The sequence below is a fragment of the Crotalus tigris genome, unplaced genomic scaffold (assembly GCF_016545835.1).
Source record: "Crotalus tigris isolate CLP2741 ecotype Arizona unplaced genomic scaffold, ASM1654583v1 scf7180000018759.1681925, whole genome shotgun sequence".
Lineage (NCBI taxonomy): Eukaryota > Metazoa > Chordata > Lepidosauria > Squamata > Viperidae > Crotalus > Crotalus tigris.
In genome coordinates, this window is record NW_024097185.1 from 439,411 (window position 1) to 458,908 (window position 19,498).

A 19,498-nucleotide genomic window follows, 5' to 3' on the forward strand; every position below is an offset into this window, starting at 1 on the left:
CCTATTTATTTATTAAAACTTGATGAATTGAATTGAATTCGGATTGTCAGTGGCTCAGCTGGTAAGGGGAGGATGCAATTATCCCTGTAGGGAGGCGGTTTGCTAGTGAGTGGGGGGGGCAGCGTGCTCCCCTTCTCCTCCCCGTTCAGAACTTCTCTGGCTCGTGCCGTTTTTAATTTTATTTGGAGAATTGAAGCTGAAAACACACTGTGCCAGTCTGGGCCAGCTACGGCTTACCGCCGCTGTACTTCAGAAATAATTGATGCCCAGCTTAGTTCGAGTCCTAGAGGGAGCTGGCAAGCCGGTCCTTTTAAATTTTATGGCTTTAAAAATGGTAGCCGCAACCGGTCTCTAAAATGGCGGTTGCTTTAAATTTGCTCCCTATGGCTAGGGATTGATGGCTAGTGATCTGGAGGTTCAGCAAAGGCTAGGCTTTGATCTTTCCACGCGGGGGGAAGATTCCTCCCACCTGCTCTAAAAACCCATGAGGTGCTAAAATGGCGACCGGCTCTTTGTTAGCCTACCAACGATCATCTGGGGCCAGCTGGGTCTTCAAACAAAGCCTGCCGGATCCGCTTCGCGCGTTAGAAGCGGCGGCGAATGAACAGCTGTTCGTTTTCTACTCCTCCGGACATCTAAGGGAAAAGAAATTAAATTAAATACGACCTGATCGGGTGATTTGGATTCTAGAGCCAAGTAGTGTGTCCTCTCAGGCGAAAGACTAAGTCGAGACTGGGTTCCTGGTCCAGGGAGAGAGGCGTGGCAACTTGGCTGACTTAGTCAATACAGGCAGAAGACAAAGCTAACCCATTGGTGGATTCTCCACTCGTCATGCTGGAGAATCTAATTTTTTACTTACATCGTTCAGATTCAGGAGGTTTTTCTGTATAATATTTTACTCACTCCAATGTCCATAATATTTACTATAAACCTGTATTACTACTAATGTAGGTAAACATTTTTGATAATCATCAAAATAACCTCCAAATGTCTGTATATAACATCTTACTAAGTGGAATTTCTGAATATTACAGAAAGTTATACAGTATGATTCTTAGATGCCAAAAAGAAAGGATTTAAGCTTGTATTGAGTAACATAGAGCTCTTAAACAAAAAATTTAGAACAAATTGTATTTTTACTTACCGTATATTACGGCGTATAAGATGACTTTTGAGATCGTCGAAACAGCCTCCGAACTCAGGGGTCGTCTTATACGCTGAGTCGTCTTACATGCCGGAAATAAGGTAGTTTCTGGCGTATAAGATTACTTTCTAGGCACGCGGCTCGGCGTCGATCGTCTTATACACCGGAAATAATGTAGTTTCCGGCATAAAAGACGACTTTCTAGGCATGCGACTCGGCGTTGATCGTCTTATACTCTGGAAATACCGGTAGTTTCCGGCGTATAAGACAACTTTCTAGGCATGTGACTCGGCATCGATCGTCTTGCGACCCGGCATCGAACTAGGGGGTCGTCTTATACGCCGGGTCGCCCTATATGCCGGAATATACGGTATATAAATTTATAAATACAAAAGCTCTCAAAGTTGTATCTGCAATCTTATGAGTGAAACTATCCTTATCACTTGCTTTATTTCTTGAAACAAAGATTTAAAATTTCAGAATATTTTATAATTTTAAGCTGTACATTTCGGATTATTTTAGTATTTCGAGCCATTTCCAGGAAAATACCACCTTATTCCTGGGATTGTTTGTTTGTATTTGGTTAGATACATCTAGACACAAGGCTACTTTGTGGAATTCTATCACTGGCAGTTAATTCTATGAGTTATAATTACTGAGCAATCACTCTTAAAGTGGTTTAGACCACACAGTATAAACTATCACTAGGAGCTGAAAAATGATTGCAAGAATAGCTCCCTGTACAGGCTTTATAGAAGATATATGGACAAAAATCTATATTTAGTGTCTCATATGCAATGGAACAACAACCATGCAGAATCATGTGTGTGGGGGGGGAATCTTTAGTACCTTCAAGCTATTTTGATTTGTCTTTTGAAAAATGAAAGAAAAATTGCATTCATTTTTCCTATATAAATTGTGGCATATCCCTATTATTACTTGTTATTATTTTTTCTAAAGCAAGAGCCTAATAATTACTTCTATTTAGACACCCAAAGCAACACAAAGCATTCCTATTGAGCAAGGACCATAGCAAGACCAAAGATATGAACTAAGATAAAGATAAAAAATGAATTTATTTTCTCTCTCTCTGTGTTTGTGTGTGTGTGTGTGTGTGTGTGTGTGTGTGTGTGTGCATGCGTGCATACGTATTTAAAATACATTTAAAATGCTATCTTGTAGTTATACCCATTGTGCAAGTGTTTGTCAGGCATAAATAACCAGGAGCATTTCTTCAGTTCAAAGCATAGCTTTTATTATTGCTACCACTAATACAAGAATCTAGGCAACTAATAGTCAAAGTTAAATTGGCACTAGGTAAGTGTCAACAGAATTCACGGGTGGCTGGACTTAGTTCTCTTTGTGGCAACGCAATGACTCCAAACTGATGACACATCTAACCCCACCTTCTCAGCTTGCTCTTCTCCTACAGTGTTACAAGCAAAAAACAGAAACATATATTCAATTCCTATATTCAAACACATCTAGGCATATTACACAGCTCAAACTATTATACATTATATAACATTCTGATAAAGAACATGGAAAATGTTACTTTCCCAACAAGTGAAGCAATAATACATTTATAGCCAATTTCAGTAAGTAGAATCTGTTGGCAGAAATGAAATCAACTATTCTGTAAGAGATGCCCAATAGAACACAGTATTCTACTTCCAGAAGTGGCTAGACCACTGACCCTTGGTGACCTCAAAAAAACATATGGTGACAGCTTTCCTACTTTCTGTACATCTGATATCTCCAAAGATTTAACTACAAACACATTTTATGCTGTAATACATTCATTCATTTTGTCTATTAACTGTTATACGCTTCTAATAGATTTAAATAGTAAATTTAAATTCTGTCAATAAGACATTGTAACAGTAATATTTTAAATATATATATGTGAGACTGGCACATAATCACTGGGTAGCTCAGAATTGAAATATTAATTGGTGATTCCGAGTTTCAGAACAAATCTTGGACCAGCAGTAGCAGTAGCACTTTGCAAAGCATTTGAAGGGCATTTTTACAAAGCCTGATGGGCATGATCAGAGCTCCCCTTCTCCAAGCATTAAAACAAAAATCTTGGCACTGCTGCTTCAAAGACTTAACTAGATATGCTCTGCAAGGATATACTGTATATCTAAACTGCTTCACTTCACCAGCAGTACAAGTAGATAATACTAATAATACTAATACTAATAATACTAATATTAACAACAAAACAACACAATAACAATAATAAAAAGTTGGAAGGGATCTTGGAGGTCATCTAGTCCAACCCCCTGCTCAGGCAGGAAACCCTCTACCATTTCAGACAAATGGCTGTCCAGTCTCTTCTTAAAAACTTCCAGTGTTGGAAATTCACAGCTTCTGGAGGCAGGTTGTTCCACTGATTAATTTTTCTAACTGTCAGGAAATTTCTCCTTAGATACACTGTTTATTCACATATGCACACACAATGACTTAAAGAGCAAACACTATGAACTGGCTGAACTAGTACAGCAATCCCAAAATAGATGTGATGCTGAAAATGTGGGTCTTGCCTACCAGCATTTCTGTTGCTGCCTTCAATACTAATCTGTAGCTTCTGGATGATCTTCAAAGGTAGAATCATCAAGAGCATATTGCATTAGCTTTAAATGTGGTGATGGGTAGGTACTTATGAGTCACTGAGCAGGCCTTTGGTATTATTTATATGTTCCTGGTATTTTTGTGTCCTCTAATCTAAAATGGCTCCAAGTGGCATTAATCAGAAATAAAGGTTAAAATCATCAAAACATGACAATTAAAATATTTCTTTCCTTCACTGCTTGATACCAGCCAGAGTCTAAGTGGCCTACAGCCATGATTTCATTTGCTTCCAGATATCTATATAACGTTTGGAGAGAAGTTATTCCAGAGGAATGGAGTTGCTACAAAAAATGCCCACTATCAAACCCTTCCTGCTGTATCCCCTGAAAAGAGGGAAATCTCCCCTCCAGAAGATAGTCCCTATCTGGGTATGATGGGCAGAACCTAATGGGGAAAGGAAATCATTAAAATATTCAAGTTCCAAACCCCAAATAGCATTCAGAACTTTGAATTGCATTCAGAAACTATTAGCAATCGATGCAGTTTGTGTAACGTGGTAAAACCACTAAACTTGCATGCTGCTGCATTTTGAACTAGCTGAAGTTTCCAAATAGTCTTCAAGCTATTCTTTTCCCCATTCAGCTTCCATACATGCCACAGCATCTCTTAGTTAGCGTTCTCGTCCGGTCATTCAGCTGCTTCCAATTCTAGATACACAGATTTCATTTCATCAGGATTGTCTATTAGCAACTATTTGTCTGAACTCTTGTGAGCTCTTGCTTCTGTCATCAGTGATAGCACTTAAATATCTTGTCTTCTACCAGTTTTTTTATTTGTTTACTAAACAATGCCTCTTGCAGAAGTTGTCTTAAAACAGGATGAGATTTCGTTTCTTTAAGAGAGTGAAACAGCGCCCTTCTGAAGGTTGCTGGCACCTCTATCTCCCCCAAAGAGTCATTCGTCTACATATCCCCTTTAGTTCCACAAAAGAAAGAAGCTAGGCATAAATCCTGCCTAGAGATGGCATAAGGGACCACTTTCTCAGGCTCCAGAAAATCAAAAGACTAACAATATAAATTATTATTATAGCATGTCCCTCGACTCTGAGGAATATATTCAACTCTGGGTAAATATGAGCAAGTTTTTCTGCAAATAATCTCACAAACCTATCCCAGATGCCTAGAGGTCTTTTGTTTTTTTTCAAGTAATTCTGCTACAGCAATGTAGAATTATATATAAGTTTTTAAAACAAAGCCAAAGTATCAAAAACCTAACTAGTTAAGCTTTGATTCTGCAATGTCCATATAATTATTATTCGTTACTTTATTCTGTTGAACACTGAAGAAACCATGTCCTATTCCCAAGTCCCAAGATTTATTTCCAAATCATTTCATAGAATAAAGCTTTTCAACTGCTCTGTACTTTCAGTCATATAATACATTTACAGACCATAGTGGAAACATTTTTCAGAAGGCGTTAAAACAAAATAGGCAGGTTCAGAAATGTCTGTGCAATAGCATGTATTTATAAATCCAGCACCAGATCCAAACAATGATTTTTAAAAGTGTAACTGAATCCAGTCTAATTTTATTTATTCAGTTTTTCTTGTGCTGTTGTTTTTAAACGAAACAGATCATAGTGAAGTATATTTTAAGGGAGGTGAAGTCTCTACCTATTTACATAATACTTTGCTTTCCCAGTAGAACGTTAACATCTTCAAAACGTTCAAAATTGATTTATGATGCTTTCCCAATCCTGTTGTTCAGATATATTGGAGAACAACTCTCAGAATTTCCTGACAGCATTTCCTGGTAACATTACATCTAATACATCTTGGAGACACCAGATGAGAAATGCTGACAAAACTCATTTCACAAGGACTAAATAAAACACTCGTGCCAACATTTTTGAGAAAAATACTATTGTTCTGATGTTTATTATGAAGCTTCCCTTCAGCAGAAATTTACTCTTGGTGGTTACATAGACCCAGTCATATTGTTTTCTTCACAATGTAGCGAAAGGATTTTTAAGTGTTTTCTTTTTTTACTAATATTGACAAACTTTATTTGATCAATAATAATCCCTCCCCACAAGCAACATCGAGGTGATCATGCCCACCTTGGCCACACCCACGCCCACCCAGTGGGCCATGCCCACCTGGCACCCGGCAATAAATAAGTGGGTTTTGGGTTGCAGTTTGGGCACTCAGTCTCTAAAAGGTTTGCCATCACTGGCCTAAGGCAAGTGAAGAAACTTTGGACAGATGACTATCTTTCACTTGGTTATCCAATAAATACAAGCCAGATTGCTAAACTCATATGGCTGTTTTCCACTGTCTCCAGCTTTACACACCCACTCAGTTCCTATTCAAAGAAGATGAAGCAATTCTAAATATGAAGCATAACATGCAGGCATACAACTCTGGAAGACAAGTTTTATATTCTACTATAGTATTTAAAAGAGCCAGGTTGGTGTAATAAAAGCATATTAAGGCTAAAAGAGGTTTTCCAAACTGAAACAAAGAATAGCAAGATTCATACTTGGTCTTTTTAAGAAAAAGTCTGATGGCTGTTTAGTCATTCATCTGTAGACGTCCATCTCTTTCTTACTGTGGCTAGATGTGGACAGAAGAATAAATCCTGAACTCTGTGGAAGTTAAGAATATACTAAGGACATTTCAGACAGATGGACAACCAGGCAGGGCAACATGTCCAAGCAGGAGGTTGAATTAGAAGGTCCCTTATAACTCTGCTATTTTATGCTGTTGTTGAATGCATGAGTGTAGAGTTAATATGTAGGATCAATGGGGAAAAAACACAAAAACACTCTAGTAAGGCCACTTATTATTATTTATTATTTAGATAAAGGAGAATATTTGTAGCTCAGCATTGACATGAGCGGTCCTAGTGCTAGTAGCTAGCACTGATGATGTTATCTAATTTGAGTAATGAAACATCTGCAAGAAAACAAGCAAGGACCCCTCACTAGCCTAAATACCTGTCTTGCTGATAGGAAGGTTACTGTCCAGATAAAAAATATTATGTCTGCTGAGCAAAGAACTCTGAACGAATGATATACTAAGGCCTGTAGGATCATCTGAAATCCTAGGAGAGAAATTTTTGAATAGAAAGTGATTTCAGGAAATTTTCTTCCCAAAGCATGTCCTCTGCTCAAATGGGTGATCATCCAACCCTAAGATAACTAATGCCATCACTAAGACTTGTCATTTCAATGTATTGAATCATATGTCCTGTCAAGGACAAGTTGCACAAAATCAGTATGTAAGGAACTGACTCACACAAACTGTGCACCTCACCACCACCACTTCCTGCTCTCTTGGTAGATGGCACAGCAGATTACCACATAGAATCAGACTGTTGAAACTCTAGAAGAGATTAAGAGAGCGTGGAGGGAAACTGAAATCACTTTACAACTTCTGAGTATGAAGATACAATCTGCTCTAACCTGGATAAACACTGAAACCTTCACTGAAGAGTCTCAACTGGAGACTAGAGCTTATCAAGTTATAGGAGCAGCTATATCAGTTCAAAAAAAACTGCTCTTTCAGAACAGCTGGGGGGCACCAGGATGATTTCAATTTTCTCCAATACCTTTTGCCCAGCATATAGGTCACCAGGGGGGAAAACAGACAAAGACAGAAAATACACTTTGATTATTCAATTGCAGGATATCTGAAGCCAAGGTTCTTTCTATGGGAAACTGGGAAGTGAAAGGAAACTGATTCAGTATCTGGAAATGCAAAAACAGTTTACCAATCAATTGCCAAGCCTCACTATTTTTTCAAGGAACAATTGTTGTTTAAGTGTTCTTCAGAGATCCTCAGTCAATTTGAAGGAGCCCTAATATGTTTTACCCAGGCAGAAGAATTTGGTTCTATATAAGCATTTCACATTCAGGCCATATTATTATGTATTAACAATGACATGTGATATCAATATAGTAGATCAGAGGTCCCCAACCTTTTGGGCACCAGGGACCGGTTACGTGGAGAGAGGTTTTTCCGTGGACTGGAGAGGGCATGGCTTTGTGTGCTGCCTGCATCCTGTGGATGGGGCTTTCATTGTTTGTATGGACCGGTTGCTAGCATGTCCACGGACCGGGGATTGGGGACCCCTGTTGTAGGCAATTGAATTTCTGAATCAATTAGGGCTCATAAAATTGAGTCAATTAATTAGCCTTGGCATGCAACATTGACCTGATTAACTGTTTAACTTATGCTCCCTGGAACTTGGGAAGAGCACAAAGTCTAGAATAATTTTCAGATGCTCAGGATTTTGAGACAACTGGTTCCTCACCCAGATTTATTTATTTATTTATTTATTTATGAGACTTATATACCGCTTTAAGTGCAAGCACTCTCTAAGCGGTGTACACCAGTAAGCAATGTATATATATATTTACATTGCCCCCAACAATCTGGGTCCTCATTTTACCTACCTCGGAAGGATGGAAGGCTGAGTCAACCTTGAGCCGGTGAGATTTGAACCGCTGACCTGCTGAACACAGTCAGCTAAAGTGGCCTGCAGATGATACAGAAACCAGAAGGGCAGTTTATTGGAAGTGGCAGCCCAGATACAGAATATGAATCTTAAAAACCTCCAGTAATACTGGCAAATGGGCATGGCAAGTACCCAAGTTGGAGATTTAGTGAAGTCCCCGTGTTGGATGTAACCTACATTGTTGCATTACATTGCAAATCCAGAATGTATTTTCAATCACTATTCATTCCTTGAAGATAAATGAATGACTTCTAGTTTTGCACGGTAGTGACCAGTCGCGGGCTTGCAGATTCTCTGCGCCCCCGCGGCTAATTTCGCCCTGCCTGGGGACCCTAAATGGGTCTACGTCACCCCAAAGAGGCGACCAAGAAAGAAGGGTGCTCCAGCAGCTCTGGAACAGTGGCGGCCATTCTGTTCGACTTGGGGAAAGCTTTCTAACCCAACAGGAGAAAGGCTGGCTGTATTGCATCATCCAGCCCAAGCTACTAGCAACCGAAGTCCAAAAGCACTAACCAGCACAACTATGAACAGCGTGTTTGAAACTGGGTGAGTAATTCGATCTTCTCTTTTCTATTCTACATTTAATTTCCTGGAAAAGATCCCCAAGAAGCAAAATACCTCTGAAAGGGAAGGAGGGGGATTTCCACCCCACCCTTACACTAACGGAAGCGGCGAATTAATCTTTTTATGGAGGATCAAAATAAATGAAAATGAAAAACAAATAGTTACTGACACCTAGTGGTGGATGAAGACAACAACAGCTATGACTTTAATATAAGACTTGGCAAAACTTGGGAAAAGCTAATCTGTGTTTGTGACGTTCAAAGTTTTAACAACAAAGAACAGCTGTGCCAAAAAAGACAATAATCTGGGCTGTAGACAAAGAGAGAATTATAAATTTCAGGAAAAAAAAACTTTTTTGGATTACAAATATCTATTTAACTGGGACTCTAAAGCTATTTGCAGAGAAGAGAAAAGAAGAGAAAAACTCAAATTCTTAGCCATCATGGATCAGAGACATGCAGAAAGAACACATCAAGAAAACATAAATATTTCACAGGAGGAATATATAGTATACTGCAACTAATTCAACAACAGTGACTTTAAACCACAAAGAAATCCAAAATAACTTTGAAAATATAAATCAATCTATTTCTAAGTTAACTCTACAACAAAAAAAATCCCAGAAAACAACAACAGAGAAGGAGCAGATAAATCAGATAAATGGATATAGAATTGAGAATAGAGACTTAAAGATGGAACTTAACAAAACATGATTTAATTCTAGTGGAAAAAAATTCACAAGAATTGGAATAAACAATTCATCCTTAAGACTAAAAAATAAATCTGAGGACAAGAAAACAGATTGGATAAAATGGACTGTAGATATGTCAGGAACATTGGAGAGAAAGGAAATGATAAGCAGAGAGAAAGAAAAAGAAAAAGTTTTTCAACAAACGTGGAAAGGCAGAAGCCCCATACAAAGACACTTCACCCAATTTACTTTTTATATCTACAGCAACATTTACGAACACCACAGAAAAACTTTTTGAATCAGCAAAATACATTGATTAAGAAAAATACTGGGCAAAGGAAAAAGACTAAAGTGGAAACCAAGAAAATAGATGATAGGACTTACCAGAGAGAATACTTAAAAAAGAAACATTTGTTTGAATATGGTTAAAGAAATAGAAATGTTTTGGAACATATAAGTCATTCTAAGAGGGATGAATTCCCTAAATAATATAGTATGCTTTTTCCCTTTTTTTGTTCTCTTTCTTGATATGAGTAATATTAAAAAGTTGAAATGACTTAAAGGAAATGTTTTAGATACTTAAATGTGATTGAAAATTATAATGGATAAAAATGTCTTAAATAAGAGTTAAAGGACTAGATGACTAGATGTATTAAATGGAATGTTTAAAGATTAAACATATTTTAATTATGGTTAGAAAGAATAAGAAATTTAGGAAATAAATATATATTAGCTTAGGAGGGATATATATTTAAATAGTATGTTATTTTTTATGTTTCTTTACTCTTGCTCTCCTTTCTTTTTTTCATTGTTCTATCTATTCCTTAATAAATGTAAAAGTGTGAGATGGTTCATACGGGAAAATAGAGTTAAATTTTCAAATGCAATTAATTTTTGAGAAAATCTTAACCAGTCTTAGAATTTGGTGGGAGAAACAAATTAAAATAAGGACTGTAACAGGATCTATGATAAGGCAACCAGAATGATTGGATAGAACAGAAATATTACATTGATGTGACTATTATTTTCAGGAATATTTGGAAAAATATATATTTAATTATTATCTATCAAAACAATAAGAACTATATTAACTCAATGTTTGCAAAAGAGGATATTTTGGGAAAAGAGGAAATCAACTAAAACCATTATGTGGATTATGGATTATAGAAATCAATTGTTAATAAATGTTTTACAAATGTAACCCAGACAATACATTATTCACCAATTATTGTGATTTATGTTTTAAAAAATCAATAAAATATATTACAAAAAAAAGATAATTGAGTAGCACTGTAACAATCTTCTGCTAATGAAACTGGCTGTGGAAAGATTATCATTCTTGACACATTCAGTAGCATTTCTTTCTACTGTGATTTGGAGATTAATTGTGAGTAATGTCTTAGAACACATGAACTTGCAAAGCATTCAGACCTCAGTGTTGTGGAGAGGTGGACAAAGAGATAAAGTCTGGTCTTATTGGTGGATCGTAAAAGTAACTGTTGCTTTCCATATGGCATCACAAGCTGCTTCTGCATATGCTATTATTTTCTGCTAGAAATTCAACCATCACCTAAGGCTCCAGATCCCTTGCAGCTTTGATTCTGTACTGAGATAAAAGGGGCAAAGAAAGAGAATATGCATCCTATTTGGGGTGTGGGAAGGAGTATTGACTAGTGCTTTGGGAATTGGAGATCCAGCTGTTTAGGAAAAAAATACAGACTCAATTACTTTCTTCCAAAGAGGATTCACAATGACAGTACTCTAGCAGTCGAGAGAATAGGTCCAGATCCATGTTTAATTGTGATATATACACATACATATATACATATACATGTACATACATACATACATACATATCACAATTTTGTGTGTGTGTGTGTGTGTGTGTGTGTGTGTGTGTATAGAAGAGACATGTAACAATCCTCAATACAAAGTTAAGAAATCCCACCCCTAAAGCTATGCAAGCTACAATGTTCCCCAATACAACTTCTTGGTGGGCTTTTCACGAAACACCCAGCCTGCAGTCCTGAGAGCAGCCGATGACCTTGATTCTCATGGGAGAAAGTCTGTTTTGTCTAGAGAAGCACCGGGTAAACCCTCCTCCCTCTGTGCTGTGTGTCAACTAAAAATGAGTATGTAAAATGATTGCAGCCACGCTCATTTTCAAAGTTGACACTGACCCTTTAAATGCATACCTGTAGTTTACAGAAGCATTTATAAATGGGACTTTTAAAATATCAGACATAAGATTTTCTGCGACTGAAAGCCTTTTCTTACAGAGTATATGTCTTGGGGAGGGGAAAATCACTTCTATGCCCACAGCTAATAACTTTGGCTCACCATGTGAATGGCTGGGCTAGAATTAAACCCCCTTGAACTGAAGAATTTATAGAATTTCAGGCACAGAAGAAGGGGTGTTATCTTACCTGAACACCTTTTCTCAGCATGACGATGGAGAATCCACCAATGGGTTTTGCTTGTCTTCTGCCTGTATAGACTAAGTCAACCAAATCGCCACGCCCCTCTTCCTGAGGCCAACTCCCAGTCTCCACTGAGGCGAAGCTGTTGACTATGATGTAAGTGAGTTGGCTCAATTTCTTCCCAGCACAGAACCTGACTGGCCCTAAGGGTGGGAGTGGATTCTCCATCATCATGCTGAGAAAAGGCGTTCAGGTAAGACAACGTCCCTTCTCTAGCATGACGAGTGGAGAATCCACCAATGGGACATACCAAAGCCTCACTGTCCCTGTGGGTGGGAAGCAGTCTGGGCCTGTGTCCCACTCTCTGATACTACACATTGGAGGACCCTCCTGCCAAATGAGGCCTCCGCCAATGTGAACCTATCTAACTTGTAGTGTCTGATAAAAGGGTAAGGTGACACCCACGTCGCTGCCCTACATATTTCCTCAATTGGTGCCTGAGTCACCCATGCTGCTGATGTTGCAGCGCTGCGAGTGGAATAGGCAGTGATTTGTCTAGGGACTGGGAGTGATTACCCCTGGTATGCTTCTGCTATGCAATTCCTGATTCATCTGCCGATTGTGGAAGCTGTGACCCTTCAACCCCTTGAGTGTGAGTGGAAGGATAGGAACGGCCTCAGATTTGCGGAAGGGTGCAGTTCGCTTTAAGTACTGTCTTAAGGCCTTGCTGACATCTAAGGTATGCCACTTGCGCTCCAATTCATGGGAGGGCTGAGGACAAAAATTTGGTAGCACTACCTCTTGAGCTTTGTGGAATAAAGAATTGACCTTGGGAATGAAGGAGGGGTCTAGACGTAGGACCACCCTATCCTTGTGAAAGGTGCAAAGATCTTCTCTAACTGATAGTGCTGCCAACTGTGAAATGTGTCTCACCGAGGTGATGGCAACCAGAAATGCAACATTAAGTGTCAAGTATTGTAAGGTGCATGCCCGGATATGTTCAAATGGAGGTGCAGTGATGGCCTGTAGGACCTTGGGCAGGTCCCAGGAGGGATATCTATGGACCACGGGTGGTCTGTTGTTTGTTGTGCCCTTTATGAAGGATCACACCACTGGGTGTTTGGCTAGTGTTTCAGAGTTGCCATATGTAAGTATAGTGGACAGGGCGGCCACCTGTCTGCGAATTGTGTTGGGTGCTAAGCCCCTCTCAAGTCCTTCCCACAAGTAGTCTAAGACCCTTGGGATAGCAATCCTAAAGGGATCTAGCTGCTGCTTTGCGCACCAACTGCAGTAATTTCTTCATGTGGAATCGTAAATTCTGTTAGTTGTAAGCATTCTTGAGGCTTGGATTGAATTGATGACCCTTTGTGAATAGGCCTCCCCTTCTCGGAGGCTCCGTTCAAGTGCCAGGCGGCTAGTTGGAGCCACTGTGGCTCTGGGTGTTGTAGAGCAGGGCTTTTCAACCTTTTTACCAATTGTACCACTTTTAGGATATGGCAATATTTGAGTACCACCTAGCAAGGTGTCAAAAACTCGATAACCAAAAAAAAAAACCTGTTCAAAGTTGCAATTGCACTGAAATGACTTATGACCATTTTTCACACTTATGACTATTGCAGCATGCCCAGGGTCATGTGATTTATATTTGGATACTTGGCAACTGATTCATATTTATAATGGTCACAGTGTTCCAGAGTCATGTGATCCCCTTCTGCAACCTTTTGACAAGCAAAGTCAATGGCAGAGCTGCTGGTGGCCAAGTGTTAAGGCGGGACTTCCTTTCCTCCCATCCTTCCCTACCTCCCTTTTTCTCATTCCCATCTCCTTCTGAAGGAAGAATTTGAACCCCCCCCCATATTTTCCCTCTTCCATATATTGATCAAACAAAGAAAGGCCTCCAGAGACAGAAAAGACAAGCTGCTGAGTGAGCTAGCTTACAAAGGCACATTCCCCTTTAAGAATTAGCTACTGGCTAGAGAGGGAAGTAAGGAGCGCAGCCGACACTTAAGGAAGAAAAAAAATGTAAGTACTGGCTGCCGGCTAAGGCAACCTCCCCAAATGGCTCCATTCATAAGTAAAGGAATGCTACAGGCAAAATCCATTCAGGAGAAAAATACTTCAAAATCCCTTGCAGCAAAACTTACAGCTAACAGCAGAGCAATAGAAGCTAACACGAGACATCAGCCCTCAGCCAAATAGAAATTGCCAAACACTCCTTAAGAACACAAAGCCCTCATTGCACAAATCTCAGAACTTCAAAGTCACAAAAGCACATAAGAATCCTTCCACTCTCCATCTCCTTCCCTCCTCCGTGCCTCACCTCCAGCCATTGCTGCCTTTTTTCATTCCTCTTGGAGGGCGACCCCTCCCCGGCTACATTTCTTGCCTGTTTGCTGCTGCTAGCACAGGTGGATGCCACAGCAGTTGTAGATTGGCTCATGGCCAGCCTGCTTGATCTCCTCTCCCCCCCCCCACCCTTCCCTCCCCCTCCTTCCCCTTCAGTGCACCTTACTCTGCCTCCTCCCAAGGCTGCTGCTTTTTTTTCTCTTTCCCTCTCCTGCCCAAACTGTCTCCTTTTATAGGCTCTCCTGTCTCCACCCCCCTCCTCCTTTCTCATGGGGGAGGGTGAGCCAGAAGTGAGCCTGGGGCCTTTGCAGCTCCAGAGGACTCTCTCACTTTAAGTCCTTGCCTGTGCTGGCTCTTTCCTTCCCCCACTACACTTGGATAGGCAGGGCTGCGTACCACCTGCCACTCATTAATGTACCACAAGTGGTACGCATACCACCGATTGAAAAGCCCTGTTGTAGAGCCCCCTGGCTGAGCGAGATTCGGTCCTGGGGAATCCTCCATGGAGGTGAGACAGAAAGACTTACAAGGTCGGCAAACCACGGCCGTCTTGGCCAGTGTGGAGCGATGAGTACCACCTCTGCTTGTTCCTGCAATATCTTCCTGATGGTTGCCTGCATCAGAGGGAGAGGTGAGAAGGCGTACAGCAGCCCCTTTGGCCAGTGACTCTGAAGCGCGTCTGCTCTCTCCGCCCCCAGTGACGGGAAGCGGGAGAAGAAACTCGGGAGCTGGGGTCATAGGTAGTATTCCTCTTTATCCAAACACAGCGAGTTGAGTTGATGCCAAAGATTTCGATTTTGGTCTCTTCTGACCACAACACTTTCACCTAGTTCTCCTCTGAATCATTCATACATGTGGTTTCTTGAGCAGGGGGATCTTGCGGGCACTGCAGGATTTCAGTCCTTCACAGCGTAGTGTGTTACCAATTGTTTTCTTGGTGACTATGGTCCCAGCTGCCTTGAGATCATTGATAAGATTCCCCCCCCCCCATAGTTCTGGGCTGATTACTCACCTTTCTCATGATCATTGAAACTCCACGAGGTGAGATCTTGCATGGAGCCCCAGACCGAGGAAGATTGATAGCTATTTTGTGTTTCTTCCATTTGTGAATAATCCACCAACTGTTGTCACCTTCTCACCAAGCTGCTTGGTAATAGTCTTGTAGCCCATTCCAGCCTTGTGTAGGTCTACAATCTTGTCCCTGACATACTTGAACAATTCTTTGGACTTGGCCATGGTGGAGAATTTGGAATCTGATTGAGTGCTCCTAATCTCAGCTCGTTACCTGTATAAAAGACACCTGGAGCCAGAAATCTTGCTGATTGATAGGGGATCAAATACTTATTTCACTCATTACAATGTAAATAAATTTATAACTTTTTTGAAATTTTCTGGATTTTTTTGTTGTTATTTTGTCTCTCACTGTTAAAATAAATTTACCATTAAAATGATAGACTGACCATTTCTTTGTCAGTGGGCAAATATATAAAATTAGCAGGGGATCATAATTTTTTCCCTCATTGTATCTCAATTCACTATTGGTTAATCAGAGGAAAGATGTGAGGGATGGCCCCATCACTCCAGAAAAAGTGATGTAGGCAAGTTCTGGCAACTTCTGAGTGGCTGTGGAAGATGATCCTTGGGGTAAGTAGAACAAAAACCTCATGCTGGTAGGCCAGCACATGATGGCACATCATTTTTCTCATTTCAAAATGAGAAAAATACCATAGGAAGAAACATAGAATTTAGAAATATACCGGTACACAATATAAGTTCTATTTAGAATTAGATGTTCCAGTGCTTAATATATAATCTTTCCTCGGTTATTTTAGGTTGCTTGTTAAGAAAAATCCTGAAAGTACTCAGAGCCACAACAAGTACTAAAATAGCTGGTCATTCTCAATTTAAAATAATCATCAAGGATTACCTGGTTCAAATATAATGTTAAAAGAATCTGAAAACAAAACAATAGGCTTCACATCCAGTATAGTATTATAACCATACATTTCAGGAAATAAGCTTTTACAATCATGGGATAAGCAAAAGTAGCTTATCTGTCCTCTCTACTTCTGGGCTGAAGCAAAGACTGTACAAAATTGCCTGGGATGTAACATAAAGATAGTAGAAGATCCCTGACTCACAAAAGCATTTATGATTTTTTGTTTATTTTAAAAAAACATAACCACCATATTCATATATTTAATAGGCATGGTCCAGTGGAGGAGCCTCACTGTCCCTCTCAGGCCATGCGGGGGGGCTGAACAGTGGCACAGGCTGCCCAGAGCCCTGGGCAGCAGAGGTCAAACGCCCAGCCTAGCCCTCGAGCTCCCACAGCACCAAGCCCTGCCCCACTTCCCCAAAGGGGTGCCCAGCTGTGTTTACCTCCTCTTCAAGGCTGCTGCTGCTGTGCTTGCTCTCCTTAGCCAGGTTGCTCATGATGGTTATGAGGGCAAAGTCAGAGGGAAGCCCACTCCCTCTCCATGTGAGGAGACCTGGCTTTGTATCCAAAGCATCCTTAGCAATAGGATGGGAGACCCGCAGGATAGCCCAGGAGAAGAGAGCAAGGAGATGGTGAAAGGGCAGCAGGGCAGGACTAAGGCACGACTTCCCTCAGACCCTCCCTCTCCTTCCTTCCTTCCTTCCTTCCTTCCTTCCTTCCTTCCTTCCTTCCTTCCTTCCTTCCTTCCTTCCTTAAGAACAGAGTGGTGGGGAAATATTTGAGATGAGGGAGGGAGAAAAACAGGCAAGAAACGCAGCTCGGGAGGTGTCACCTTTGGTGAGGAATGAAGAAATGCACCATCGCCTGGAAGTGGCTAGAATGGCTCTTGCCTACTTCACATATCTGGCTTGGTGGGCTCTGGGGGAGGGATGCCACGAGCAGTATGAGAATCAATGTTACCTGCGCAGTGTCACCCAGCCCCCGGCCTATCTGGTTTTGGCAGGCAGTGCGGCACTCTCCTCACAGTGCTGAGAGGCAGAGCTGGGCGCTGTGAAGCTCGCCAGCTTCACACCTTGCTGCCTGCCGAAACCAGGCAGGCTGGGGGCTGGGCGGTGTTGCGCTTCTTGTCTGATTTGTACCACCTGGCTCAGCCTCTTGGCACTGTGAGGAGAGTGCCCTGTTGCAAGTTGAAACCAGGCAGGCTGGAGGCTGGGCAACATTGCGCAGGTAACATTGATTCTCACGCTGCTAATGGCGTCCACTCCCCCGGAGCCCACCAAGCTAGATATGTGAAGTAGGTGAGGGCAATTTGTTGGCCACTTCCAGGCAATGCTACATTTCTTCATTCCTCACGAAAGGTGACACCTCCCCAGTGCGCGTCTAGGGGGCGGCGCCGATGCGGCACAGGTCAGTCCCTCACTGTTTCCAGACGGCCTTGTAGAGCTAAGACTGAATGTGTTTCAGCATAGATGATCACCACGAAATTGTACATTAGCTCACCACGAAATTGTTCAGGGGCCAAGGCAGCGGGGGCCGTTCTGTCACTGTTTCCAGAATGGCTTCCCGGGCCACATGAAACCACTTCGCAGGCTGCATCCAGCCTGCAGGCCATGTGTTTGACATATCTGCTGTAATAATAATAATAATAAAGTTGGAAGGGGCCTTGGAGGTCATCTAGTCCAACTCCCTGCTCAGGTAGGAAACCCTATACCATTTCAGACAAATGGCTGTCCAGTCTCTTCTTAAAAACTTCCAATGTTGGAGCATTCACCTCGAGGCGGGTTGTTCCACTGGTTAATTGTTCTAACTGGCAGAAAGTTTCTCCTTAGTTCTAAGTTGATTCTCTCCTTGATTAGTTTCCATCCGTTGCTTCTTGTCCTGCCTTCAGGCACCTTGGAAAATAGCTTGATTCCCTCTTCTTTGTGGCAGCCCCTGAGATATTGGAATACTGCTATCATGTCCCTCTCATCCTTCTCTTCATTAAACTAGACATACCTAATTCCATCAACCTTTCCTTATGTTTTAACCTCCAGTCCCCTAATCATCTTTGTTGCTCTTCTCTGTACTCTTTCTAGAGTCTCAACATTTTTTTTACATTGTGGTGACCAAAACTGGATGCAGTATTCCAAGTGTGGCCTTACGAAGGCATTGTAAAGTGGTATTAATACTTCACGTGATCTTGATTCTATCCCTCTGTTAATGCAGCCCAGCACTGTGTTGGCCTTTTTGGCAGCTGCAGCACACTGCTGGCTCATATTTAAGTGATTGTCCACTAGGACTCCAAAGTCCCTCTCACAGTTACTACTATTGAGCAAGGTACCCCCTGTACATTTGTTTTTTCTTGCCTAAATGTAGAACCTTACTTTTCTCACCATTGAATTTCATTTTGTTAGATAGCGCCCACTGTTCAAGTCTGTCCAGATCCTCCTGTATCCTAAGCCTGTCTTCTGGAGTGTTGTCTATTCCTGCCAGCTTGCTGTTGTCTGCAAATTTGATGATTTCCTCATCTATCCCCTCGTCCAAATCATTGATGAAGATGTTGAAGAGCACTGGGCCCAGAACAAAGCCCTGGGGCACCCTACTACACACGTCCCTCCATGTAGATGCGGTTCCATTGAGGACCACACGCTGAGTACAGCCAGTCAGCCAGCTACAGATCCATCTGGTGGTGATGCTGTCTAACCCACATTTTTCTATCTTATTAAGTAGTAGGTTGTGATCTACTTTATCAAATGCCTTACTGAAGTCCAAGTAAATTATATCCACAGCATTCCTCTGATCCACTAATTTTGTCACTTGGTCAAAGAATGCAATAAGATTTGTCTGGCATGATCTGTTTTTGACAAACCCGTGTTGGCTTTTAGTAATGACTTTGTTTGCCTCTAGGTGTTCACTGATTCGTTGTTTGATTATCTTTTCCAGAATCTTCCCAGGTATCGAGGTCAGGCTGATAGGTCTGTAATTTCCTGGGTCCATTTTTTTTTCCTTTTTTGAAGATGGGAACTACATCAGCTCTTTTCCAGTCCTCTGGTAGTTCCCCAGTGCTCCGAGATCTTTGAAAAATATAGTTCAATGGTTCTGAGATCACATCTGCCAGTTCCTTGAGAACCCTGGGGTGTAATCCATCTGGTCCTGGTGATTTGAACTCGACTAGGCTGAACAAGTGCTCACTTACCATTTTCTTGCCTATCTTAACTTGCGTTTCTATTCTGTTTTTTATGGCACTGTTTTTGGTAGGTTGGCCTGTACACCATAAAATAATACAGTATGTAGATCAAAAGCAGGAAAGTTGTTATG

At 41.1% G+C, this 19,498-nt stretch overlaps 1 protein-coding gene and 1 long non-coding RNA gene across 14 annotated transcripts in view; both read right to left on the minus strand.

Moving 5' to 3' along the window:
* Window positions 1–19,498, minus strand: part of MAP4K4 (mitogen-activated protein kinase kinase kinase kinase 4) — a 243,155-nt gene that overhangs the window by 173,097 nt on the left and 50,560 nt on the right. The window lies entirely within an intron of this gene.
* On the minus strand, window positions 2,378–8,960 carry LOC120313657. Its single transcript, XR_005558210.1, has 2 exons — window positions 8,180–8,960; window positions 2,378–2,570 (listed from the first exon to the last, which is right to left on the minus strand). It is a non-coding gene; the product is annotated as an uncharacterized LOC120313657 (long non-coding RNA).